The sequence below is a fragment of the Schistocerca gregaria genome, chromosome X (genome assembly GCF_023897955.1).
Source record: "Schistocerca gregaria isolate iqSchGreg1 chromosome X, iqSchGreg1.2, whole genome shotgun sequence".
Lineage (NCBI taxonomy): Eukaryota > Metazoa > Arthropoda > Insecta > Orthoptera > Acrididae > Schistocerca > Schistocerca gregaria.
This window is the reverse complement of record NC_064931.1, coordinates 165,457,523-165,485,193: the sequence shown is the minus strand read 5'-3', so window position 1 is coordinate 165,485,193 and position 27,671 is coordinate 165,457,523. Positions and strand designations below refer to the sequence as shown.

At 40.6% G+C, this 27,671-nt stretch overlaps 1 long non-coding RNA gene across 4 annotated transcripts; it reads right to left on the bottom strand.

The window, feature by feature from the left end:
• Window positions 1-993: 993 nt before the first annotated feature.
• Window positions 994-13,207, bottom strand: LOC126299269 (uncharacterized). Of its 4 annotated transcripts, none has more exons than XR_007552769.1 (3): window positions 13,123-13,207; window positions 12,494-12,603; window positions 994-2,428 (listed from the first exon to the last, which is right to left on the bottom strand). It is a non-coding gene; the product is annotated as an uncharacterized LOC126299269 (long non-coding RNA). The 4 variants fall into 4 exon arrangements; XR_007552768.1 differs by lacking the exon at window positions 13,123-13,207 and adding an exon at window positions 12,904-13,084; XR_007552767.1 differs by lacking the exon at window positions 13,123-13,207 and adding an exon at window positions 4,957-5,040 and having other exon boundaries at window positions 12,494-12,830.
• Between the last annotated feature and the right edge of the window lie 14,464 nt (window positions 13,208-27,671).

The following is a 27,671-nucleotide window of genomic DNA, read 5'->3' as shown; positions in this document are numbered from 1 at the left end:
TTCTTTCACTTCATGGTATAAAGTGAACAGAAACTGGAAGTTCTGGAAGGCCATAAACAAAGAAATACGTTATCCTGACATTATCTCTGTAATGAGAATTTGAAATGTATGAGGTACTAGGTATGAGACCCATTAGAAACATCACAGGTGTTGAAGTCTTAGCCCCCCCCCCGAGTTCTTTCTAGCAGATATAATCTACCATTTTCATTAACTGTGGTGGCGTACATTCTCAATTCGGTTGTTAGAAATCAAGGAATATGGTCTTTGCCCTTGAAGTCCACACAGGAAGAAATGGCACGGTGAGTAGTCTGGGAAGAATGTACATCTTGTGGCAGTTACCTTGAAAAATAAATGATTCCTTTCCACAAGCCGTCATCACATTCAGTGGCACCCCTAAAAGTCTCATGAAAGATCTTATTTATTAGATAATTATGATGTAGATGCATTCTCTGCATGTCACTGTGGTCGATGTTGCATGAGACGAATGAAATTCAAATTGGCATCCAAATGCTCATCAAATTGGAACAAGACTGCCATGCATATTTAAGAACTTACCTGTAGGGTAATATTTTCCAGCAACATTAAAAATAGCATCAACAGTAAGCTATATCTGGCTCAGTATACTATCTATGCAGTTAGATACTAATGCCAAAGATCCATAAGGCATTCTATGAGAGAATGTACTTATGTTCATTGCCCGTGAATTCATTGTCTTATGAAATTGTCCACAATGTGTAACTGAGAAGCATCATTTCAAATTGCATAATGACAAAAAAACTGATTACCTGTAACCTGGGAAATTTTTCACAAATTTTAAAATGTGAAGTTGTTTGAAATGTACTTCTAGAAACGTGAAAATGTGTTGGTCTTAATACGCCATGACTAAATACAAATATAAATATAAAAAGAATTAATGAGGCAAATACATAACTAAGTATTTATTTTTGTTACTGTTGTAGAATAATAGTGTTAATGATGTCCTTTTTGGTGCCATTTGTCTTTGAAAACATTTTTATTACACAATAAATATGTTCACATTAATCATTTCATATCAAATTCAGCATGTCTTTCAGGTAAATATTTTGATTTATAGAATCTTGAGAATGGCCATTCTTTTGGCTTCTCTTAATATTTGGTAAGGTCCTCATGCTCCTTTCATGCAACCACAAGCTGATGTACAAACCTCTTCCTCACTGCCCGTTACAATATGAAGTTCACACAGAAATCTAAATCTCCTATGCTCTTGCAGTCATCCCCAAACTGTTTAGATAGTAAGTAGTAGATTCACATCAGTCATCTTTGCTTTGGTGAAATCACTGATGGTTCTCGCCCTGCACGTCCAGGGATAAGAATAGGCCAGAGGTATTCCTGTCTGTCATAAGAGGCAATTAAAAGGAGTTTCCCATGTTTCGGTCTTTATGTTACAGTCCCCTGTATGGTTTTGAACTCCATTCTTCAAAATTTTCCCAAAGATCAAGCCAATTGGGGAAGGGAGCCTTACATGGTGCATAATATCCATCGTGCACTGAAATCTTTAGCCCACTTCCTCATTGTCGCATCTCAGTCCCGCTTATTCCCCATCTCTTGGGCGAGGACACCTTCCTGGATGTGTTTTCCACCATGAATTGTGCAGTGTCGCTTTCTGTGTCGACAATGACCATGTATTTCTTTGCACCCGATATCCAGAATGGTAGCCAGTTCGTCGTGGTGGGTCCACCATGTACCGTGTTGGTTGTAGCCCCTGACCACACAGGGATCACTCTGCTGATGCCTGTGCCATTAAATCCACACGTATGCCAAGGGGTAGATACCCATCCCCCTGGGGCATCCGGACATCCGGCAATGGCCGCCCTGCCATGTGGCCTTTGCTGTGGCTAGGTGGCACCTGTGGGTAGTGCCCCTGGTCTGAGTGGGTGGCATCAGGGAGACTGACACGCGATGAAGCATAGTCCAAAATCTCTTGCTGGTAGTGGTGAAACACTAGCAGTCTTTTGGCGATCACAAGTTCAATTCAATACACAGAAGTGCGACGCCAAATTGTTCCCCTTCTTGGCCACACCATGGAAGGAACATCAGGCTAACGATGGCAGCGGAACTTATTCGCCACGGTACCTTGTATGTTCGAGACCTGATGGGCAATCTTTCATGATGATGAAGCCTCAGTTTTTTGTGGAGCATTTGGAGTGGTGGAGGGATTGTCCAAAACGAGATGTGGGTTAGTCTTGAACAAAACAGCATCCTCAGCCCAGTCATCAACGTTACTACCTTGTGACAAGCTGGCGGATGTTTCTGTAACCATCACGCCCCATAAGAGCTTAGATATGGTCTGCAGTCTGACGATGAGCTGGGCCCCAATTTAGAGTGGCGAGGTGTACATTTCGCTCCTGTAGTCATCCTGTTGTGGTACTACCGAATTTGCGATGCGTTCCTGAAAATAAATCAAAGATACACTGAATGAGTGGAAAGAACAAACATAAGTAGAATAACATCACTGTATGTCAAATTAGAAAAGAATTAAGTATGTACTGATTAGTAACATGAATTTTCTGTGTAGAGTACACTACTCCATTGCCAATGAAGCACCTATGAAGTGAAAACTGCTGCATTTCAGCAAATATTAAGCTGTCAAATGGTGAAGCATATAATCAGCTAATCTGACAACATGTTGCATTCACAATGTAAATGGGCAGCTGCAGACAGTGATGCTAGTGTTTACCAAGAGTCATTTTATAGGTGCATCTTCAAGGCTTTAAGCATTTGTAACGAAGCAGGCTGGGATCTCTCCACTTCGTCTCTTCTTTTTCCACCTGCCTCCTTAAATTACTTTTATTTTAATTTTTGCCTAGTTATCTTTACATGTATGAATATAATCTGCATTTCCATAAAAGAGAAATGTTGGCCCTCCGTCTTAAGGAATATAGCACGAGGTCTAATTTTGTGCCTACTTTTGTATATGTAATTAATTTCCTAATTTATTTTGACCATTCCTAGTTAAATTTTTGCTATAGGGTGAAATCAGTATTTGTTTTGTGACAGATTCTATTGTTGACTTATAAATAAATATAAATTCTGTAGTAAATATAAACATTTGGAGGAAAAACTACTCAGATTCTTAAAGTATCTATTTGGCTCTATTCAAAAACATATTAGCAAAGTCAGCCCTTAATTAATTCCAAAATAATTACCAGGTTTGTCAAAAGTATTGTTTGTGTAACTATATTAATTTCATTATTTAAACAAATGATTCAGCCTAATCTTTGTGGAAGAAGGAACTACTAAAAAGAATGAGTTATGAGTTTCATTGAATGAGTTAAATTTTAATTGTAATTTCTGTAACTCAAACAGTGCCTATTATTGTGAGGATATACAAAAAACTGATTTTTTGTGCTGAGACAGTCAATCCACAGTCGATTTTCAGACAGGAATTATGTATTTGTTAAATTAACAACAATCCATCAAGTTAACAGTGGAATAAGTGTAACACAAATAAGCCGTGTGTTATGACAATGTCTGTTCAATTTATTTCAGGAATAGTGTCACACACATCATATTATTCTGCAAGAACTGCCTAGTTAGGTTTTTACTGTTCATAGGTATTCAATGGCATCTATTGCAGCAATATGCTGATGTTGCCTGCAACCTATTAATAAGGCTTTTCAACATTAACCAACAGTTAATCACCCATATAATTGTGTAATATTGGGCAGGCTGTGAACAGTGAAAGTAAAGAACTGTGAATCGCAATTGTGCAACTATCAGCTACATCATTTACAGCAGTCAGTGTTGAGCTTCCACCCACTGCTTTTCAGTTAGTATAACAATCCACAACGTCGACACAGAGGACTATCAAGGAAGAAATAAAGTAGGCAAACGTCACACATTCTAACAGCTGTTTCACAAGATATACATTTACTAACGTGGCTTGACATAAATAAACCAGCACAATTTCGAAAGAATAGTGATACCTTCTACTCATTCACCATGTTCTGTACATCCCACCAAGAATGTGAACTTACAGGGCTATGGAACAAGTAAACAACCAAACATTGCTTAAGCCCTACACTATATTAACAAGAAACTATCACAATACTGCTTAATAAAAGTTATGTCTCTGCCAGATAAAAGTGTTCTAATGAATTTGAAAGAAAGCTGCTGTTACTTCAGTTACGTTAGGTAGCTGCAGACTGTCTTAACAGGAACTTAATATTTACTTAATTAATAAAGTATTTTTCAAAGAAAATAGTAACCTAAATCTGTTATTACACAGGACAGTTTACAACATACTACTTGCCATCCATCTAAAGGAGGAATCAAACCCTTGCACTAAGATAAGCAGTGGAAGCAGTCATCACCAGGAATGTTTTGAATTGACTGATATAACCAATTACTCACTGTATGTTAGAGGGTAGCTTCTCAAATATCTTCACACCATAGGATATAATTCCTAAGTTAGATTTCTGTCTTGTATTGATGGTGCAGATCACAGTTCAGCTTGAACTGATTTTTCACAGCCACACAGTAACATGAGCAGTGACAGATACCAATATGTTCATTATTATTACTTTTCTGCCAGTGAGCTAGCTGGTAATCTGTAAGTAGCTACTATGAAGACACAGAGTGTAAAACCAATGTAACCTACACCATTTTGGTACAAACAGACCAATGATCCTTGGAACATAGCAATATTTCTAGTTAGACACACAAACTATATCTGAAGAACAAATTCAGTCTATATAAAGAGATCTACTGCTATAATTATTATAAAAGGTAGATTGGCAAAACAAAATCAAGGCTCCACCCACCTGTTTTAAACAGTAATGTCATTGGAACATAGCATTATTTCTAGTTAGACACACAAACTATATCTGACGAACAAATTCAGTCTATATAAAGAGATCTACTGCTCTAACTATTATAAAAGGTAGATTGGCAAAACAAAATCAAGGCTCCACCCACCTGTTTTAAACAGTAATGTCATCAACAGGGTTTAAACCATTTCAAGCACATACAATACGGTGACCATGACATCACTTATTACAACTGCAAACAAACATAAATAACATGTGAAGTATTTAACTCCAACAACAGAATCAAACTGACAGGAGAACAGAATGACGGAGGTGGTTTCGGGCGCGGGCAAATATACAACAGTAAGAATAATGACATTACAGCAAAACAAATATTTGCCCAAAAATCAAGCACATGAAATCCTCAAAATTTAACACAAAAAATTACAAAAACAAAATCTATTGGCGCTGTAAATTTCGATATCTCAAATGAGGACTACAATAACAGCAACCCATACACAACTAAAAAACTCAACACCACAATTTTCACCTACATAGCTCCAACAAAGCCCTCGATACCAGGAACCAACATAGAACTCTAGAACATGGTGTTGCAAATTTCACTTCACCCATAATCCTCAAGCAAAGGTCTTGATATCGTGTAGTCGCACTCAACTCCAAAACCCGATGACACAAATTGACCTATATAGCACCAAAAAACAAAGCCCACTGTACAAAAAGCAACAGACTCAAATGCTAAAATCTATATTCCACACTTTCACTTACTCTACCTAAGGCATAGACCACAGTACAACAAACCAAACCATGCCAACATGAGTAATATCAGAAACATATTCTGATGGTACATCAATAACCATGATACCAACCAATCACAGTCCAACACAATTACCACACACTGACATGAAAAACCCCAAAATTTATGAAAAATTGGTCATCACTAATTTCAATATACACAAAGAAACTATAGTCAACAAACTCATACCATTGCCAATAGCTGAAGACTTGCTGTTTGACTCTTCCGAACAGGCTTGTATGTTCACTGGTGTGCAAAATGATGATGTAGTAGAAAGTTTTCCTGCTGACTTTTGTCGTATAACAACAGCAACAGCTAACAACCTAGTATTAAGTGTTGCTTTGCGTTATGTCACTAAGCAAAGGCCTTTGTCTAAAATTTGGATCGAAGAACCATTGGTTCGTCTTTTTTTTGTGCAGACGACTTTTTGCCCAACGTGGTGTCATCTTGCTGTGCATGGAGAACCATCAATCTCGTGTTATTGTTCCTCGTTCTTTGCAGTCACCTGTGCTACAACTTTTTCACCAGGGTCATTAGGGTATCGTACAGACAAAACAGTGAGCTCGCCGTCACTGTACCTGGTTTGGTATTGTTGCTGACATACCCAAGATTTGTTGTTCTTGTTCCGTGTGTGCAGAAAACAATCCGCACCACCGCAGAAAATTCTCTCTTGGCCTAAGGCAACTTTGCCACAGAATAGCTTACATTTAGATTTCGCTGCTCCTGTTTGGGACACACGATGGTTAATTCTTGTTGATTCTTTTAGCAGTTTTCCATCTATTGTTCACATGTCATCAACATTGTCTGTTACCATCAAATACTTGCCTTCTATATTTAGCATAGATGGATTGCACCAAGTCATTGTCACCGACAATGTACCTCAATTTGTGTCTGCAGGGTTCAAAACCTTTTGTGAAGCTAATGGTATTCAGCATTTAACTTCAGCACCATTCTCCCCTCAATCAAACAGAGCCACTGAAAGATTCGTTCGGGCATTTAAGTCGTAAATGTCTAAATTGACTGACTCTCATTCTTGTGAGGATGCTCTTCTGTTGTTTTTGTCTTCGTACCGATCGCAGCCATGTGACGGTGGTTTGGAGGTGAATCACTGCAAGGTCATCCTCACAGAACTCTGCATTTGTTGCATCCCCCCGCACCATATTTCTTTGCCACAGTAGACCCATAAATCCTTGCCAGATGATATTGTCTATTTTTGTCATTCCCACGGCAATCGCCGATGGTTGAAAGGGTGCATCCTTCGTCATCTTGGCCGTGCCATATTTGTCATATCAGGTCCATCTGGTGAGGTGTGCAGGCATCAGAAGCAGATGCGTCTCTTTAGCCACGGGGTCTCTGCAACTTGCCCTATGTTTCCAGTGTCAGCGCCGTTAAGGCAGCTCCCGCAGGGCCCTCTTCCTTGCTCTTCTCACCCCTGGATGCCAGCACCCGTCACTTTGCCTTTGCCATGCGATAAAGCGCCAGAGCGGATACTATGTCTCACAGTGGAGTCGCCCGCAGTGCCAGCAACGCTGCGGTGACCAGATGACCACCTGGACCAGGTGCCTTCAACTGTGATAGGGCACAGTGAAATTCCGGTTACAATGCCATCCAATGCCGCAGAACAGTCTGCACTTCCTGATTTCCTCCTTTGTTGCAGACAGACTCAGAAACATCAAACGTCACCATGACATTACCACCAAATCACAGGTACGTCACAGGTCTAAGCAGATGGGTGTAGCATCAGCACCTGACCTTGAGCAAATAACGTGACAGTAGCATCAGATAGTAAATGTGAGACGGAAAGCAAAAAGGGACCTCTTGTCGGAACAGTAAAATTTTCAGTACAAGCAAAAACATTCAATAATGTGTAAAATATCAATTTTCGTTTTTTATATATTATAATAGTTTACTTCATTCTGTACAGGTGCATATTAATTTGAAACTTATTTGAATGCAACTAACGTCAAGTACATCATTAAAAACTATCGGAAAAAGAGACCTCTTGTCGTTATCGGGAAATAACATTGGTTCGGCAAGAGGTCCCTTTTCTAAATATCGCAGCTATACATGCACTACTTCACAAAATAGCATCTCTTAAATTTTAGAAGCATTTTAAGGAGCTCAGAGTAATTTCATATAAAAGAAAACTGTCTTGTGATTTCAATAACTCCAAACACACATGGTCCTATTTTTGCGAATGCCTACAGATACTGCCAATGTATAGTTGGTAGCCCTTAAAGAACAGCTGACAGCTGATGTAACAAATTAATGTTTACAGCTTGCTCAGTTTAAAGTATGCAATGTGTGAAGATAGAATTGTGAAAGCACTGAACGATACTTGTCTTGGTGGTGATTTATATGATAAAAGTTTACGAAGTATTTCAAGATTATTTTTCTGAAAGAATGCCAAGTAGAAACGAATCAAGTGATGAGAAACTGGAACCTCAAGGTGATGAGTCAGTTAACCTATTTCATATTTCTTTATTACAAGACATTCCAAAGTTTAATGAAGCATTAGGTAACAACGATAATGTTACTGATAATGTTGTTATTGAAATAGAACGAAATGTTAATAGTGATCAAGTTGTAGATGAGAATGATGGTGCTGAAGACTTTGACCTGGTAGTAACAGATGACTGCATAAAGTTAATTGACCCTTTTGATGCTGACAGAGACCATGCTCTCATAAGTAACAGATGACTGCATAAATTTAATTGACTCTTTTGATGCTGACAGAGACCATGCTCTCGTTTCAGAGTTTTTAAAAGCAGGTTGCAGGTGCAAAGAAGGATGTTGAAATTACTGTTCAGTTGATGAATATTTGGAAATGCATCGTGAATGTGCTGAGACTGATCATTATGAGAACAATGTCAACACATTAGATCAAGTAATTTTAGGCCAATTGCAGTGTGGAACTTCAGATTCTTCTTTGACAGCTCGTAAACATAAAGTACAAACTGAGAGGAAACAATCACGAAATAAATAATCAGTAAAAGGACGGCAAGTTTGTACAAACACTTACATGTTTTCAAACAATATTAAAATTAAAAGACTAAAGCGCTGTAACAAAAATGTATAATGATGCAGGATTGATTGTCAAAGCTCATGGTAATGCAAGAAAACATCCTAAGAATGTGATTTATTGTTCTGATTCAGAGTTTGTTGTAAGGTTTTTACACAATTACGCAGAACAACACGCCATAATTTTACCAGGCAGAAGTAGCACTCAGTATAAAGCAAATTTCAAGCTTCTACCTTCAAGTGATAATAAAGCCAAAATATTTGAAACTTATAAGGCTTCCTTTACAGATGATTTGTCATGAAGCCCAAATCAGATCTCTGTGCATTTTGTCAACAGCATTTCACTTCTGGAACTGCAATGGTTTCAGTGCCTGAAGTAACTAAAATGGAAACTATTGAAAAAAATGGGGTCCCATCTACAACTTGTTGCAAAAGAAAGTGTGTTTTATAAGGGAACTATCAAAAAGACCATGGAAAATTTTGAAGATGGTGATAGAAGTTGTGTACACTACAGTTTTGACATGGCCCAGCAGGTTCACATACCCAGTGACCCGTTGCAGCCTGGACCTATTTAGTTATTGGTTCCATTCAGAATAGGAATATTTGGGGTTATGTGTGAGACTGTGAACAAACAAGTAAACTATCTACTCCCAGAAAGTGTATGAACAACAATGGGATCCAACGTTGCTGTCAGTCTTTTCCACAACTACTTGAAAAACTACATTCATGGAGAAGACAATGTTAATCCATGCTAACAATTGTGTAGGTCCGAACAAGAACAATATCTTATTAGGATATCTTGCTTGGAGAATCAGTAATAACATAAATAAGAGTATTGTTTTGTCATTAATGCCAGCAGGTCACACGAAATTTGCACATGACTGGGCATTTGGACTTTTAAAAAAAAGATTTAGGGTCACCTATATCTCTTCCATACAAGAATTCGCCGACTGCATTGAGAAATCTTCATCTACAACACATGTTAACTCAGCTTTTGCTGTTGGAAATGAAATAGGTGAAGTTGCTGTGAATACATATGGCTGGCTAAATTTCTTGAAGGATGTTAAAGCTAATAAAGTACCTCACATAACTAAATACAACCACTTTGAGTTCAACGTTAGCTACAAAGGTAGAGTACACTGCAAATTGGACATTGATGGAAATGAATTTGTGCACCGCATCTTCCCCAATGACAATGGACCCACAGGGTTTCCTGCTGCAGTAATTCCTCCAGGGCTGACAAGACAACGAAAACAGTACCTTTTTATAAACATCAGGACCTATTGCAAAGAGAAGTACAACGACATTACATGTCTTGAGGTAGGCTCAGAAGTGAACCAGAAACTCAAGTCAGCGAAAGTAAGGATCCTAAAGAAGAACCTGACCAAACAAATGTTCCAGTGAAAAAAGAAGACACGTAAATGCTCTTGTTAAAGTGCCTTTAACCCCATTCAGACTTTTTTTTATGAACAGAAAATAAAGTCGTTTGGCAACTACAAAATATGGGATCTCAGTAATCTACACTCCTGGAAATTGAAATAAGAACACCGTGAATTCATTGTCCCAGAAAGGGGAAACTTTATTGACACATTCCTGGGGTCAGATACATCACATGATCACACTGACAGAACCACAGCCACATAGACACAGGCAACAGAGCATGCACAATGTCGGCACTAGTACAGTGTATATCCACCTTTCGCAGCAATGCAGGCTGCTATTCTCCCATGGAGACGATCGTAGAGATGCTGGATGTAGTCCTGTGGAATGGCTTCCCATGCCATTTCCACCTGGCGCCTCAGTTGGACCAGCGTTCGTGCTGGACGTGCACACCGCGTGGGACGACGCTTCATCCAGTCCCAAACATGCTCAATGGGTGACAGATCCGGAGATCTTGCTGGCCAGGGTAGTTGACTTACACCTTCTAGAGCACGTTGGGTGGCACGGGATACATGCGGACGTACATTGTCCTGTTGGAAGAGCAATTTCCCTTGCCGGTCTAGGAATGGTAGAACGATGGGTTCGATGACGGTTTGGATGTACCGTGCACTATTCAGTGTCCCCTTGACAATCACCAGAGGTGTACGGCCAGTGTAGGAGATCGCTCCCCACACCATGATGCCGGGTGTTGGCCCTGTGTGCCTCGGTCGTATGCAGTCCTGATTGTGGCGCTCACCTGCACGGCGCCAAATACGCATACGACCATCATTGGCACCAAGGCAGAAGCGACTCTCATCGCTGAAGATGACACATCTCCATTCGTCCCTCCATTCACGCCTGTCACGACACCACTGGAGGCGGGCTGCACGACGTTGGGGCGTGAGTGGAAGACGTCTAACGGTGTGCGGGACCGTAGCCCAGCTTCATGGAGATGGTTGCGAGTGGTCCTCGCCGATACCCCAGGAGCAACAGTGTCTCTAATTTGCTGGGAAGTGGTGGTGCGGTCCCCTACGGCACTGCGTAGGATCCTACGGTCATGGCGTGCATCCGTGCGTCGCTGCGGTCCGGTCCCAGGTCGACGGACACGTGCACCTTCCGCCGACCACTGGCGACAACATCGATGTACTGTGGAGACCTCACGCCCCACGTGTTGAGCAATTCGGCGGTACGTCCACCCGGCCTCCCGCATGCCCACTATACGCCCTCGCTCAAAGTCCGTCAACTGCACATACGGTTCACGTCCACACTGTCGCGGCATGCTACCAGTGTTAAAGACTGCGATGGAGCTCCGTATACCACGGCAAACTAGCTGACACTGACGGCGGCGGTGCACAAATGCTGCGCAGCTAGCGCCATTCGACAACCAACACCGCGGTTCCTGGTGTGTCCGCTGTGCCGTGCCTGTGATCATTGCTTGTACAGCCCTCTCGCAGTGTCCGGAGCAAGTATGGTGGGTCTGACACACCGGTGTCAATGTGTTCTTTTTTCCATTTCCAGGAGTGTATTTTGTAGGATTTGTGGCTTCCAATTTCTCGTGGTTCTAGCACCATTCATAGCTCCAGGATCAAAATTTGATCAAAAAGATGTCATAACATAGTGTAAAAATATCAATATTATGCCAAAAAAAAATAAGCACAGGGCTTGTAATATTTTTCTCAACAAGGGGCCAATTTATTTCGTTTCAAATGTATTTACACTCTGATGTGATATACGTCTCAGGGAGTAATCCACTTATTGTGAAGTGTTCATTAAAAAAGAAATCTCCAAACCACTTGACAAAAGACATTTTAAGTGTAATATATATGCAGAATTTGTTTATTAAATATGTAAAGTTAAGCAATGATAATAAAGTGAAACTTTAAAAGGCCATATCTCAAAACACCTCTTTTATGTCATAAATATTCAACCTGCCATAACTGCCTCAAATTTAGAGATAGAAATAGATTTATTTTACGGGTTGTTCAGAATTTAACGCTGAATGTAAAAACTACAAAAACTCAAAATCCTAAATTCTCCAAAGGGGGTCTCTTTTCGCTTTCCACCTCACAAATATTGATGAGGCAATGACTGCCATTTGGCAAGAAAACAGGACTACATTATGTAGAAAGAAGCTTAATTACTTTTGGAACATTTGTTCAGTGTGTCCATCTTTTTGGTACAACCCAAAAAGGTCAGCACTGCCTGCTTTGCACTTAGAAATCCTTCTCACTGTACTGGCCCACAAACAAGACTGACAGTACAGTCTTATTCAGTCTGTCCTACAGCATATTCTTTTTAATCAGCGCAGCTAAGATTTAAAAATTGTCTACTCTAACACTGAGATTCATATACTTACACCCTAAACCATTTACTCCCCACTGGTACTTCAGATTAATAATAAACAGACGCTGATTTTCTGAATGTAAGCCGAGACATTCGCATAAACCCTTACCTGCTACTTCAGTATCCTGTTTTACAAATGCAAATCTCTCACAGTATCTACTGTTTAGCTGCATGTCACCTTCTGCTTTTAGCAAGTCTCATCGTTAAAGGCTTCAGTGACTGAAAATAAAGTTCAAGAACTTCACTACTTAACAACTCAAAACGTTTGAATGAGAGTTAACTTTCAAGAAGCCTTCCAACAACCATATAAACAGTACTAAGTTGCATACAAGATAGCTTTCTACTCTTTAATATAAGCTTACAACTATGAAACTAAATCTGCAGTTTATAACGTTCTCAGTACAACGCTGTACTTGCAGCTTGAGCACATACGACACAGTATTAAATAAATCCTATACATTTATATTCTACGGGAAAATACGATAAGCTAATCACAATAATTTTAACTGATAAACTTACTTAACTCCCAAAATGTCAAAGTATATTACGTTTCCTATTCTCTCTCCAACAATTTTGCAACCCATTTTGCGTTCTGCTTTTCGTATCTCATAAATCGGAACAGCACTAAGCCTATCGCGGAGTTAGCACTACACTTCCACGAAGCATATACTATCAAAACAATAACAAACACAGATCTTCACGCTGGCCAAAACTTTCGTCTTCAAAGTTTATACTCACAACGCCTTCAAATGGGTGTGGTAACTTCTGAGAATTATATCACTTCCCCTTGTTTCGCTGTCATTAAAGTCTTGTGCGATTCACCGCCAAACACTGTACTTGTCTCGCTTTATTACATATTTACAAATATTGCAAAACAAAGTAAATTGACTAACTCACCGAAAACTAGGTCCATGGAAATACAAGCGTAATAAATGTCTTTGCAATGGTTCGACACTCGTTAACTATCGATAGTTGTGCGCGTCAATCTTGTAGCCTATAAATTGCGGCTCTTCGACGCTGCAGTTGATTCAGAAATTCAAAGTACAGCAGAGTTGGAATCAGTAGCACTTGTCGTAAATTTGTTTGTAGTGTGAACGTAGAAATTGAAATGTTGGTGTGGGAAACCACTTTAACTCCGCCTGCAGTTACTGTTGGAGTGAATTAAGTAGCTCTGCAGTTGCTGTTGCCGGTCCCAAGCCCGGAGAAAGGAGGAGGGTTGGCGAAGCGCAGAAGCCGTAAAAGAATCGACATAAAATAGTTGGAGAGATCCTTTTGAGCTTAGGACCATAGTCGTAATGACGACTACGATAATAATATTGATTAACCCACACAATTTCAACGAGCGTAACAAGCAGGAATGTTGGAGCTTCCCCAATCTCTTCAACCGAAAGCAATCACTTCTGGGCATAACCGTTTCTATTGAATAAAACTTTTCGTGGTTATCGCTATTCTTATAGCAGCAAAATATAACAGTTTACGAATGGATAACTTGCACACCCTCCGCGCTTATGCCAATTCCTGTCATTATCTGTCAGTGTAGCAGCGCCAAAGGACTTGTCAGTACGTAACGACAGCGTGTTTTGTTTCGAAGTCGAGACAAATTTATTGTAGTGGTGGACACAAGGAATCGGATATTCTAACCACTGCTTCTCAGTAATTGGTTGAAAATAATGTGTCTACAACCAATAGCTTAATATATAGTATCAATACTAGTGATAAGAACAGTGTGCATAAAAACCTAAAATCACGTACCTTGACCCAAAAATGCGCCCAATATTCAGGAACACACAGATTCAGTTAACTGCTAGCAACCATTAAAAACCTTGTACAGATAAATTAGAGCTTACACACAGTTTGAAAAGCGTTTTGGTAGGAAACTCATCTACTCTGTAGACGAATATTCTAACAGGGATAGTTAGACCAGCTTATGTAAAAATTACTGTTTTGACAACACTTAGTCACAATAGTTAAGATTAGGTATGATGATAAATTTATCAGATATTTATAACTAGGCTTCATTCTGATAGTGTATGAATTCTGTAAATATTAGCAGTTCCAGTTTATTGTAATATGTTCACATATTGTGACAATCTCCTGACAAATAATTGGGGAAGTGAGTGTTGCATTCATATGTTCTATATTTTTTATGTTATACTTTGTGACATGTTCCACGCCCATGAGAGTCATGTCACTTTTGTGTCTATGGAACAAAAACTTAATCTAATCTAGAGAGAAAATTTCATCTCATCAAAACAGTCAATAGAAATTGTGAATTGAATTTCATTGTGGGGCTTTAAATTTCTAGTAATGGAATAGAAATATATTTGTGTAAACTTCACAGTCAAGTAGATTACCACATAGTGCAGTACAAGTATGTATTTAGAATATGATTCATAAGCCCTTTGTAATGTTTAATTGTGTCTCAGCTACATTTTCTGACATGATAGAGCAAGAATTCAAAGTATGACTAGTAGTAAATCTGGCAAAAATTACAGTGGTCCCTTAGACTGCCCCCATCTGAAGAAAAGTTTAATTTCTAATTTATAATAGAGCATGCTGTTGATCTGCTAATGTTATGACCAACCTTGCCTTCCATTTGCCAAAACATTCACTGATTACCCCGGAAGTAACATTGCTATTAACTTTACTAGTAGAGAATTAAAATTATAATAGAAATTTTCTGCATGTGTTTACCACTCTGGTGCCTTACTGCTGCATATCTCTCTCACTCTCTCTCTCTCTCTCTCTCTCTCTCTCTCTCTCTCTCTCTCTCTCTCTCTCTCTCTCTCTCTCTCTCTCTCTCGTACATCCTAAGAGTTTAGATTGTGGACAATGTCTATCATACTCGCAGTTTAAAAGTGCTGTATATTAGAGCATAGGTGTTTAAACTGAGTGCTGAATTCAAGTCTATATGTGACCCAAAAGAAATGATAAATAATTGTAAAACATGCTTTGAGCCACTTGTTCAGGATAATGACAGTTGTTTTTTGCCTCCTGCTTGTAATGACTTCTTTATGTGTAGATGTCGATGCATTAAGGTTGATTACATGCATGTATATGAGGTGTAAGGTATTCAGGCTGATTATATGCAAGTAAAGAGAGTGGGAAGTGGGCCTACAGTTAAGGATATGTATAGTTGTGTACATGGTTGTTGTAGCGAAGAAAATATCTTACTTGTGAATTCACTATGGTACTGCAAAACATTTAACTGCAGCTGCCAGGTAAATAAACAAACTTAAAACTTTTTGCAGGGCAAATCATCCTGTGGAGAAGAGACAGAGTAGAGCAAGTTATACATGTAAAACAATTATCTTGTCTTTTTTGCCTTGTTTATGCAGACAGGGACAGGTAGGGCCAAAAAGGAAGAGGAACAGATAGCTCTAAAAATATATGAGACTTTGGTGACAAATGCATGTAATGTTGCAAACCTCTTAAACAAGTACTTTGTTTCTGTTACTGACTGCTTGGGCTTTTCAGGTTCAGTAAACAGTGCAGTTGAGTATCTGAGACCATTGCATTAGCAGACCAGTCATTTGCATTTGATTGATTCATGCGAAAAGGTTTCCAACCTGATTATGGCCACATGAGGGGAATTAACAGACTTTGAACATGGAATGGTAGTTGCTGCTAGATGTGCGGGACTTTCCACTTAAAAAATCATTAGGGGATTCAGTATTCTGAGATCCGCAGTGTCAAGAGTGTTTCAACAGTAGCAAATTTCAGGCGCAGTGCAAGCTATCGGTGGCTCCATAATTGTGTGGGCTGTGCTTACATAGAATGGACTTGCTCCTCTGCTCCAACTGGACCAATCATTTAATGAAAATGTTTTAGTTCAGCTACTTGGAGACCATTTGCAGCTATTGGTGTTTGAAACAATGGTGGAATTTTTACAGATGACAGTGTACCTGGTCACCAGGCCACAATTGTTTGCAGTCGCTTTGAATAACTTTCTGAACAATTCAAGTGTATGATTTGGGCACCAAGATCACTCAACGTGAATCCTTTCATACATTTATGGGACATAATTGAGATGTCAGTTCATGCACAAACTAGTGTAAAAGGAGCACCCGCAATTATAGAGACAGCATGGGACGATATTTCTGCAGGGGTCTTCCAACAACGTATTGAGTCCGTGTCACATCATATTGCTACACTACTCCGGGTAAAAGCACGTCCAACATGATATCAGGAGCCAACCCATAACTTTTGACACCTCAGTGTATTACACCATTAGTCCGTGAATGTATTATTTGTAGGAGATAGTGTTCTTACATAATTTGTGAACCCAAAGAAGCAATTCTGCTCTTGTGGATAGGTTATCTGCTGCAATTGGCATAGATAAGTACCGTCAGGCATACCACCATACATTCCATCAGTGGTGCCGTCCAGGTTATTAAAAAAAGAGATACAGATTCTACATTGCCCGCCTCCTGTGTTTCAACCACTAGATTCCGTGCCACACACCGATCCACTTTGGAACATCACGGTTTCAAACACACTAGTCATGACATTGGACGCAGTGACATAATCACATAACAATGCTTCACACATAACTACAACAGTGCCATAAGACATCAAATTCAGAGTGAACATGTTTCCAGTCATTTCATGTTCACTGGTACCACATGCGAGATCAACAGAAATATCCACTCATCAGCTTTTGCAGTCCTCCCACACTGTATTTGCAAATTCAGCCCCCACTGTTTGCAACCAGTCAATTGAAAACTTAGTTGCAGTAAATGGAGAGCATTTTCAAGTAACAGCTAATTAGTGACTCTTTTGAATAGTTCACTTTGGTGACCAGTAATCTTGATCAACGTGTAACTTCAGTAGTGTTAGACATTATATTATGACGCTCCCTGCACCAGGCCTACAATGCCCTCATGATGGTGCTTATTTCACATTGCACAAAATCAATGGGTCAAAGGCTCACACAGGTCCTGTACAATGAGAGGCATGATGACATGATTCTGTCTGAATTCTGGAGACATCTGCATGGAATGATTATCAGTTTGGATGCTTTACTGTTACACATTTGGCAACAATTGCTACCAAAGTGAGGTTAATTTTAATTGTTCAGGAAGGGCAACCATTATACTAGTTACCAATAAAGCACACACTTTGCCTATAACATATGTCACAGTGGCCTCCACGATAACTTCCATTCACTCTGAAGGAAGCCAAACTATCACAGACCAGCCCAACATGCTGCTGCCTCGCCACCATGCCACATGTACCCGAAAGTCACAGTGTTCTCGAGGACCTATGAACTCCCCATGCCACTGTCGAGAGGCTAACTAAGCAGTCGTAAATATTGCAACTATTGATCGTGACAGCTGAGCACAAACGAGTCCCCTGCAAATGCTCACAGTGGTTTCATAGCCATGAAACCACTCAGACAAATGTTTGCTGTTCCACAGACATTTTGGTCAACTGACAATGAAGTGTAAGAAATTATGTTTGCACCTTAACACCGAGACATGATTTGGCTCAGGTGCAACAGTGTGACACCCACCTAACAGCACCTACTGTTTTAGAACAGTTAGCACCCTATGTGAAAAAGATAGTATAGGACTGCTCAGCCTAACGCTTCTATCAGCATGCCTCTAAAGCTGCCGACTACCAAATGACTACACTACACTACATCACAAAGGCTGTTCATTACCAACCACTACTCAGGGCTAGTGTTATTAATCAAATGGGATCAGAGATCAGCACACTGCCACACTAAGGCCAATTTAATGGCAGTTAACAAGTCCGTCATATGTGCATATGATCACAAAACGTTTGAGGCTGACAATGGTCTCTTTGAGAACTGCAAGTGGACTTACAAATTAACCAACGTTACTTAATCAATTTCAGGTGCTGATTCCCTCACACAGACTGCAATGACCATCAATTTACTAAATTAATGACTGATACACACTGTCAACAATCATACTATTCTTGCAGGAAAAGCTCATTCATCAAAGCACACAATGTCCACTGCCGCAACTTGAAATTACATCTCCATACCATGAAACAAGATTATGTAACAATCAGGTGTGAAATAATCAAGTTACATGAGGACAATATGGTGTTGAATGATACCCTATTGGAAACAGAAGGCAAATTCAAAGTGGCCCACAAAACATAAGATCAACATAGGACACCTCCGCATTGCATCTGTGCTTTGCACACAACTGCGTCCATGGATTAACTATGGTCTGTAAAATCACAGGGCATGCGGGGCAGTCGGCCATGTAAGAACTCAGCCGGGTTGTGGTCGCCCATGGCGATGAAACGGTAAGAAGCCAGAAATTGGAGAAGTGCATCATCAGCAGAAGAAGTCAGGAGGTTACTCATCTGAGCCTTAAATGTGCGGACCAGTCATTCAGACACACCGTTTGACTGTGGATGGAACGGAGAGGCCGTGACATGCAAGATGCCGTGACATGCACAAAAATCCGCAAAATCAGAAGAGGCAAATTGCTGACCATTATCAGTAACAAGAGTAGGGGGAAGGCCCTCCATAGAGAAAATGCGAGCTAGATCACTGGCAGTTGCCACGGTGGTAGGCGACGTGCAATGGACAATGAAAGGAAAGTTAGAGTCGGCATCAATAACGAGAAGCCAATAAGTACCTAAAAAGGGTCCTGCGAAGTCAGCATGAATATGCACCCAGGGCTTCTCAGTCGAAGGCCATGGTGCCAAAGATGACTTCGGGGGTGGCGGCCTGTGACGCACAAGGGCCGCAGGCAGCAACCTTGTGTGCGATTTCAGAGTCGATGCCGGGCCAGTACACATGACAGTGCACCAGAGATTTTGTGCGAGAGACATCCCAGTGCCCTTGGTGAAGGGGGTACAAGACAGAAGCACGCAAAGACGCAGGTACCACAACACGCGGCGAAGCATTGTTGATGGAAAAGAGGATAACACCATCCCTAGGCATGATGCGGTAACACGAAGCGTAGTAGTTCCACAATGGATCAGAAGTCTTAGCGGACAGATGATCTGGCCAACCCTTCTGAATATAGCATAAAACCTGGGAGAGGGTAGGGTCAGAAACCGTAGCAGCTGCCAGCCGGTTCCCGGTGATGGGGAACCCGACAAAAACCTGCTGCTCGGCAACATCCAGGTGCAAACACAAAGATTTGACCCTATCAAATGCCAGATGAGGACCCATGGGAAGGCAAGACAGTGCATCAGCATTTGCATGTTGAGCCGTTGGCCGGAAATGAATCTGATAATTGAAACAAGACAAGTAAAGAGCCCAACACTGGAGGCAGTGTGCAGCCTTGTCAGGAAGTGATGTTGATGGATGAAACAAGGAAACAAGTGGTTTGTGATCTGTAAGAAGGTGAAATTTGGATCCATAGAGAAAAACACCAAACTTATGAAGAGCACAAATAATGGCTAAAGCTTCTTTTTCAATTTGAGAATACTTTTGTTGGGCATCCATGAGCATTTTGGAGGCATAAGCAATGGGTTGTTCAGAACCGTCAGAAGAACGGTGCCCAAGGACTGCACCGACCCCGTATTGAGAGGCGTCCGTGGCAAGAACAAGATGTGGGCCAGGTCGATAAGTAGCCAGGCATGGGGCCTGCTTCAGCAGTCTTCATTTTCTAGAAAGCTAGATCGCTTGATGCAGACCAGTGAAAAGGCACGTTTTTATGCAACAGGCGATGCAACGGCTGAGCCACCGAATTAGCAGACAGTAAAAACTTGTGATAGTATGCTATTTTCCCCAAGAAGGCCTGCAGTTCCTCAACAGATGTAGGGCGAGGAAGGGCATCGATCGCAGCGAGAGTTTGCTGAAGCGGATGAATACCATCCTGAGAGAGTAGAAACCCCAAGTACATGATAGATGCCTGAAAAAATTTTGATTACTGAAGATTACACTTAAGACCAGCAGTCTGTAAGACATGAAAAAGTGTGCAGAGATTTTGAAAATGTTCGTCAGTGGTGGAGCCAGTGACAACTATGTCGTGCTGGTAATTTATACACATAGGGACAGTGAGCAATAATTGTTCCAAGAATCGCTGAAAGAGAGCAGGGGCACTGGCAACCCTGAATGGCAATCGTTGGTATTGATATAGGCTGAAAGGCGTGTTGAGGACAGAAACTGGCGGAAAGCAGTGTCGAGAGGATATTGATGATAAGCTTCTGACAGGTCAAGTTCAGAAAAATACTGGCCACCAGCAAGTTTAGTGAACAATTCTTCAGGTCGAAGCATAGAGTAAGTGTCGATAAGGCATGGAGCATTTACAGTGGCTTTGAAATCGCCAGAGACGAATGTCACCATTTGGCTTAGCAACGACAAGAGAGGACCACTCACCAGAAGTGACAGGAAGCAAGACCCCTGAAGCAGTGAGACAGTCCAGCTCCTGTTTGACCTGATCATGAAAGGCCACAGGAATGGGCCGAGCCCGAAAAAACTTAGGCCGAGCAGTGAGTTTGAGCATGATGTGAACTTCAAAGTCGTTTGCATGGCCTAACCCAGGAGAAAAAAGGGATGAAAATGTCATCGACAAGGAATCCAATTGAGCATAAGGAATAGCATCAGAGACAATATTGACAGAGTCATCTACGGAGAACCCAAAAAAGCAAAAGGCATCGAAACCAAAAAGAGTCTCTGCATTACTATGGTTAACCACAAATATGGGAACAGAGCGAATGACAGATTTGTGATACCTCGGCATCAAATTCTCCCAAGAGAGAAATCTTCTGTTTATTGTAAGTTCGTAATTGCCTAGTGACATGTGACAGGACTGGAGAACCCAACTGAAGATACATCTGAGAATTGATGATAGTGGCAGCAGAACCAGTATCCACATGCATGCGAACATCTCGACCAAGTATTTGGACAGTGAGGAATAGCTTCCCTGAAAGGGAAGAAATACAATTGACAGACAACACAGAATCAGAATCAGCGCCATGTTCATGAACATCATGTATGCAGTTGGATTTGCAAACAGATGACACATGACCCCTTTTTTTTTGCATTTGTGACACACGGCCCAATGTGGACAATCTCTTTGTGAATGTTTCGTGAAACACTGCGGACATGAAGGAAGTTGCCGTGGGTTTGCTGTTCTGTGAGACCTTGCTATAGGTGTTCTAAAGTAGCCATGGAAACATGTGGGTCAACAATTGAAAAGAAAAATCATTACCTCATCGCCAATTGTTATAACTTCAAGTTGAACAAATATATTTCAAGGAATATGCAATACGTGAAAGTCACAGATCAAGTAAACAGAGTAAGATGTGTGTACACTTTAACAGTCAAATTATAACTGAGTCCAAGTCTAGCGGCCACTTGCTGGCTGGCCGCTTAGGTGGCGCTGCTGCTGCATGGCTGGCAGACAGAGCCGCATGTAGAGGACGCTCGTAACTGCACGGCGGTACTTTGAAAGATCAGTGAGTCACAACATTCCCCTAATTTGGTACTACCATAGGCTTCCAAGGAAGCTTTTCAGGCCAATAGTTTTTGCACTTGCTGCTAACCTACCGGCACTAGTTCACGTGGCCAGCTGGTACTGAAACATGGAATTTCATCTAAATTACTCTAGCATAGGAATGGTGATTTGTAACAATTAATGAGAATTTTGAGCATTGAGAATTATGCATAAAACATAGATGATAACTTTAAATGAACTTCCAGTGTGCTATATTTTAAAACAAAACACATACTCCACAGTCTCTCCCTGTGAGTTTCCAATAGTTCTGTTACAAAAGTCGGTGTGAAATTTTTGTGAGCGTCCACCTTTCCCTTTTCAGTGGCTTAGTAAACAATAAATGCATTATTCACTGAAGTATTTAGTAATCTTCTAAGATGGATAAGTTATTTGGAGGAAGTATCTTCTTTTGTGATGCACAATATCACCTTTAGAAGGGTAGGTTGATGACAGTAGCAGTACTTGTCTTAGTTACAAATATAAGTCAGGGTTTTGAAGACAAAAGAGTCTAGAGCACTGGTACCTTGTGAGCTTAGTAAGGTATTCAATTTACCTCATGTAAGGCCCTCCTCAGCAATGTAAAATCATGTGGTGCTGGGGGACCTGTTGAGCAAATTCCTACCTGAATAACAGACAGCAGATTGTATCAGTGCAAGGAGTGGACTCAATTGAAAAGAAGTTTAAATGGAGTGCACCATAGGAACCTGTAATGGGGTCTCCGTCATTCCTGATTTTTGTTAGTGACATAAGCATCAATGGGCACACCTTGCAGTTTGCAGATTATAACATTTTTTCTCAAAAAGGGAGAGTATCGCTCAGGCTTTTCAACAAGCAGAATTCCTATTAAGCAAAGCCAAGGCCTAGTTTATCATGAACAAGATGAAAATTGGTGAATACAAAACACAGAATGACCTGGAGCCTTATTGAAACTGGAGCCCTGTGTGACACAGCAGCCATCGGCTTTTTCATTGATTTTATGTTAACATGGCAACAGCCCACAAAATAGTATATTCCAAACTTTCCTGGGTCCTGTATCTCCTGGGGAAATTACAAGGTGTAATACCATACAAGTAGCTAGCAACAGTGTACCATGTAATGTTCCAAAGCTGCATTAGACATGGGCTGCTGCTGTGGAGTCACTCTGCAGGCTGCAAGAATACACTTTGTTTAAACCAATGTTTATTCATCTGCCTTGCTCATATGGAGGTAAATCATGCACGCTACAGAAAGAGGAATAAATTTCATAGCCACAGCACTGGCAATAGACAGTATAGAAATCCATGGATGTTGATTAACAAAAAAAAAAAAGGGCGTCCACATTGCGGTTCTCGAACTGTTGAATGCACTACCTAAGGGTATCCTGTCATTACCAATGGAGCAATTTAGGACTAAAATTTTGTCTGAACTGTGCACTATGTTCTAGAACTGATTTCGTAGTTGTATTGTCATTGTACATCAGATTATAATCGAGTTGTTCTCTTCATTATATATTTTATAGCATAATAGTTTAAACTGCAGTCTTTCATTCAGTTTATTGTTGTAATAGTACTGTAATCTTGATGCGGTCTGTCTAGCTATGGCTGGTTAACAACACAGAGCTGGTAATAAATGGACAAGATGTCAGACTGGTTTTTGAAGATAATAAGCAATATTATCCTAACCACAGGAGTATTCATTAGGCTTTGTGTTATAATACTGCAAATTTCAGTAGGTGTGAGCGGGCAAGGAAGAGGTTATCTTGGGAGCAGCACAAAGCTTGTACAGTGCCTGGGTACAGAAGGATTGATAAAAGAAGAAAGTTTGTCATTATTGTTTATAAAGTGATTGTTGAATATTTCACATAAATTTTTTGATCAGAGGAAACACCATCTTCATTCTTAATGCATGTTATTGACTGACTTCTTTTCTTTTCACCAACAGTCTCACTGATGACTTTCCGTATAGCTTTTGATTTATTACTTGAATTGAGTATAAACTGCCAGTTGTACATTCTCTTGGCTTCACAACAAACTTGTTCACTTTGAAATAGTTATTGAATAACTTGTTGTATGTAGTTTTACTGTAAGCATAGAGCAGTCTTTTGTTTCTACAAGAGGTTTGTGTTCCTGACACCAGCAATTTATTACTAAACATTTTCCATATAGTTTGCTTCGATCTAAGTTTGGGTGGAAATGCTACATCTTCATGGTTGTACAGAATACTCAAATTCTGGTACCTTACAGTCAACATCACTATCACAATGTACACCCTTCCAGTCAGCTTCATGGAGCACATGTGTGAAGGTAAATAGACTATATTATTTTCTTCAAACTTTCCTGACAATCTGTCAACATCTTGAGAGGTCAGGTACAGCCCAAGCCTTTGCAGCCCCTGTGCTGAATGTCTACCCTTCTGCTGTTCTTTTTGCCCTCCCTTGTTAAATATTTCTGGGTAGTTTAGGGAATTTGTTCTGAAGCTTTAGTATCCTGACATCAGAACAGTCTCTCAACTGTTTTTCTTTCTTTCTTCATTCGCCATCTCCTGCCCTTCCTCTGATTCAACATTTGAGATTCCTCTTTGTTTCTCCTTCCTTCCTGTTTGCTCCTGAATGCTGGCCTATAGAGGGTGTCCCAGCTATCTTGTGCACCCAAAATATCTCTGGAACAATAACAGGTATTGGAAAACGTCTTTCACCGGTATCAATGTAGGGCTGGGGCCCATGAATGTACATGTTTGGAAACATTCTAAAACAAAAGCATATTTGTTTTTTAACACAAACTTATGTTTTTTTAAATGGACTTCCTATATGTTTTCTTCAGCAATGCATAGCATGACAAAGCACATACACAATGGCGTTGATTGCATCGCAATATTCCCATTACATCCCGAGATATTGAGACGCGAAGTTGACACTTGAAACATCCTACATGCGGTGCTAGCGCACGTCCTGAGGCCCAGGCGTAAACCCCATGCTGCCCATAATTGCGATGTGATTGACTTGTGTAATCACACCTCCACACTTATCAAGAGGTCCAAAACGAATAATATGGTCTTCTGCATCAACTCTCATAAGCACATAATGGTTTCCCTCTTGCACGTTTTACGTATCTACGTACACAATATGAACCAGTAGCGATTGGTGTACACCCGTCGGGTTGTCTTATTTACCCTGCACCCCCAAAATAAGGTTTATCTAATGCGTTATATGACCCATTGTGCCCGTCACGCAGGGCCTGGCTCTACCTAGTCAAGTGTCCAACATAGTTCCCACTACTGCCACAGTTACCACTTCGCCTTGTTTATGATTTGTGACCCATGTAAACTCCTGTACTCCACCACCCTCCGAGCATCCCATTTGTTGTTGCTTTGGCATGCAGTACACCGCTTGCCAGTGTAGTCATGCATCAGAGTAATCTAGTGACGGCACGGAGGTAGTACACATTCTGAATAAACGTTGTGTTGTGGAACTTATACTGTACAGTATAATGTACACACATGAAGACATGGTAGAAATGCTGCTGATCTATGGAGAATGTACGTTGACGGGAAATACGTTATGAGATTGCTTGTTTGCTGATAGTACTGTTAGCAAAATTATGATTATTAAGTTAATATCTCTGTTTTCTACCCTACTCTATATACCTGTACTGTACCCTGTTGTAGTTGGATGAACTGCTGTTCAGGAAGAACGACTGTACAGTAGACGATTCCCTGACAAGCCATCACCTTCACGCTAGATGTTTGGTCGTCTCACATCTCATCTCCATGAAATGAGAAGCTTAAATCCAATACCTTGACATCATCCTAGAACACACACAGATGAACGCGCTGAAGTTGCTGTGCTCGCTACCATAGCTGTGAATCCTCAAATCAGCACACGTCAAATTGAACGTGAAGTTGGTGTGTCGAAATCAAGTGCACAGCGTATTCTTAAATGTCATAAATTTCATCCTTACCATGTTCATTTACACCAAGATCTTCATGGAAATGACTTCCGCAATAGGGTAACATTTTGTTGGTGGGCTCAGCAAAAACGTCTGACTAATCCAAATTTTTTTTGCAGATGTTCTCTTTACCGATGAGGCATCATTCTCCAACAAAGGAATTGTCAATATGAGGAATATGCATTATTGGTCTGCAGACAATCCAAAATGGCTCCGTCAGGTAGAGCATCAACGTCCGTGGAAAGTTAATGTTTGGTATGGGATTATTGGAGATACCATTATCGGATGTTTCTTTATAAATGGCATCCAAAATGGCAGACAATACTCCAGATTTATTCGACACAATCTTCCTGTTCTCTTGGACACCGTACCTCTGAACTGGAGAATGGTCATGTGGTATCAGCATGATGGATGCCCTTCACATAATGCCTTATGAGCACGACGACTTCTGAACCGTAAGTTCCCTGGTAGGTGGATTGGATGAGATGGCCCAGTTAGGTGGTCTGCCCGATCTCCGGACCTTACACCGCTGGATTATTTTCTTTGGGGAGCAGTGAAGGATGCTGTTTACCAACATGAACCAACAACACCAAAGGACATGAAGCAATGCATTATTGATGCTTGTACAGCCATCAAAGAGGAAACAGTAACACGAAGTAGGGCATCCTTCATCTGCAGAGTGACCCTATGTATGCAATCCAATGGGCATCACTTTGAGCAAGAGATGTGAACGCTATGTTTAGTATGTAGTGCTGGTATCACAGTGGAACTTTCTGTAAAGGGCCATTTTACCCAGTGATGTTAAGAAACATTTGTTTGCAACAATTTGTTATTTAACACATTAGATAAACATAACATTGATAATTATGTGATAATAAACCTAATTGGTTAAACATGTTTACATTCATCTTCTGTGTACTACTTGAACTTCCCAAATCAAAACATTTTTACCTAAACAATGGTAAAACTTTTAGTCCACTTTCTTGTTTCAGTAAAACCTACAGCATGAATTTTACTATTACGAGTGAATGATTAACTGTCACTTGCACTAGATCTACAGTAAAGTAAAGTTTTAACGTTGAATAGCATTACCTTTTTAGTAATGGATTAACGATAAGCGAAGTTAACTTTGTAACTAACCTTGCAGTACACAGATATGTTACAGAACTGCATCAAATGCAGGATGGCAGCAGATCATATTATTAGTTTCGGACCTCTTGATAGGTATGGAAGTGTGATTACGCATGTCAATCACATTGCGATTACGGGAAGCCTCAGGACATGCGCTAGCAGCGCATGTCAGGTGTTTCAAGCGTCAACTTCACGTCTTAATATCTCGGGATGTAATGGGAATATTGCGATGCAATCAACGCCATTATGTATGTGCTTTGTCATGCTATGGATTGTTGATGAAAAAAATATAGGAGGTCCATTAAAAAAACATAAGTTTGTGTTAAAAAACACATATGTTTTCGTTTTAGAATGTTTCCAAATATGTGCATTCATGGGCCCCACCCCTATATTGATACCGGTGAAAGTCGTTTTCCAATAGCTGTTATTGTTCCAGAGATATTTTGGGTGGACAAGATAGCTGGGACACTCTGTATATTTGACATGTAACAGCTGACTGGGTAATGTGTTATTCCTAGCCCCCGAGTCAACAGGTAGTGTTCGCACGCAGCCCCTGCTACAGGCCAGGTGCAGTGAGGGATGACTGCCTGAGTTGTTATCTTACCCAATTGCCAATATGTCACTCTATCAGGAGTTTGGTAGGTGTGACCTGAGGTGTGAACAATCATGTAAGGCAGGTGAGACCCCCTTGGAAGGACCCCAGTTGGAAGGAATGCACCATTGAAGGCACTGTCAATCATGGGGGATTTTCTCGCAATGAGCCAATCATCCTTTCTGTCTACATCTACTAAATGTA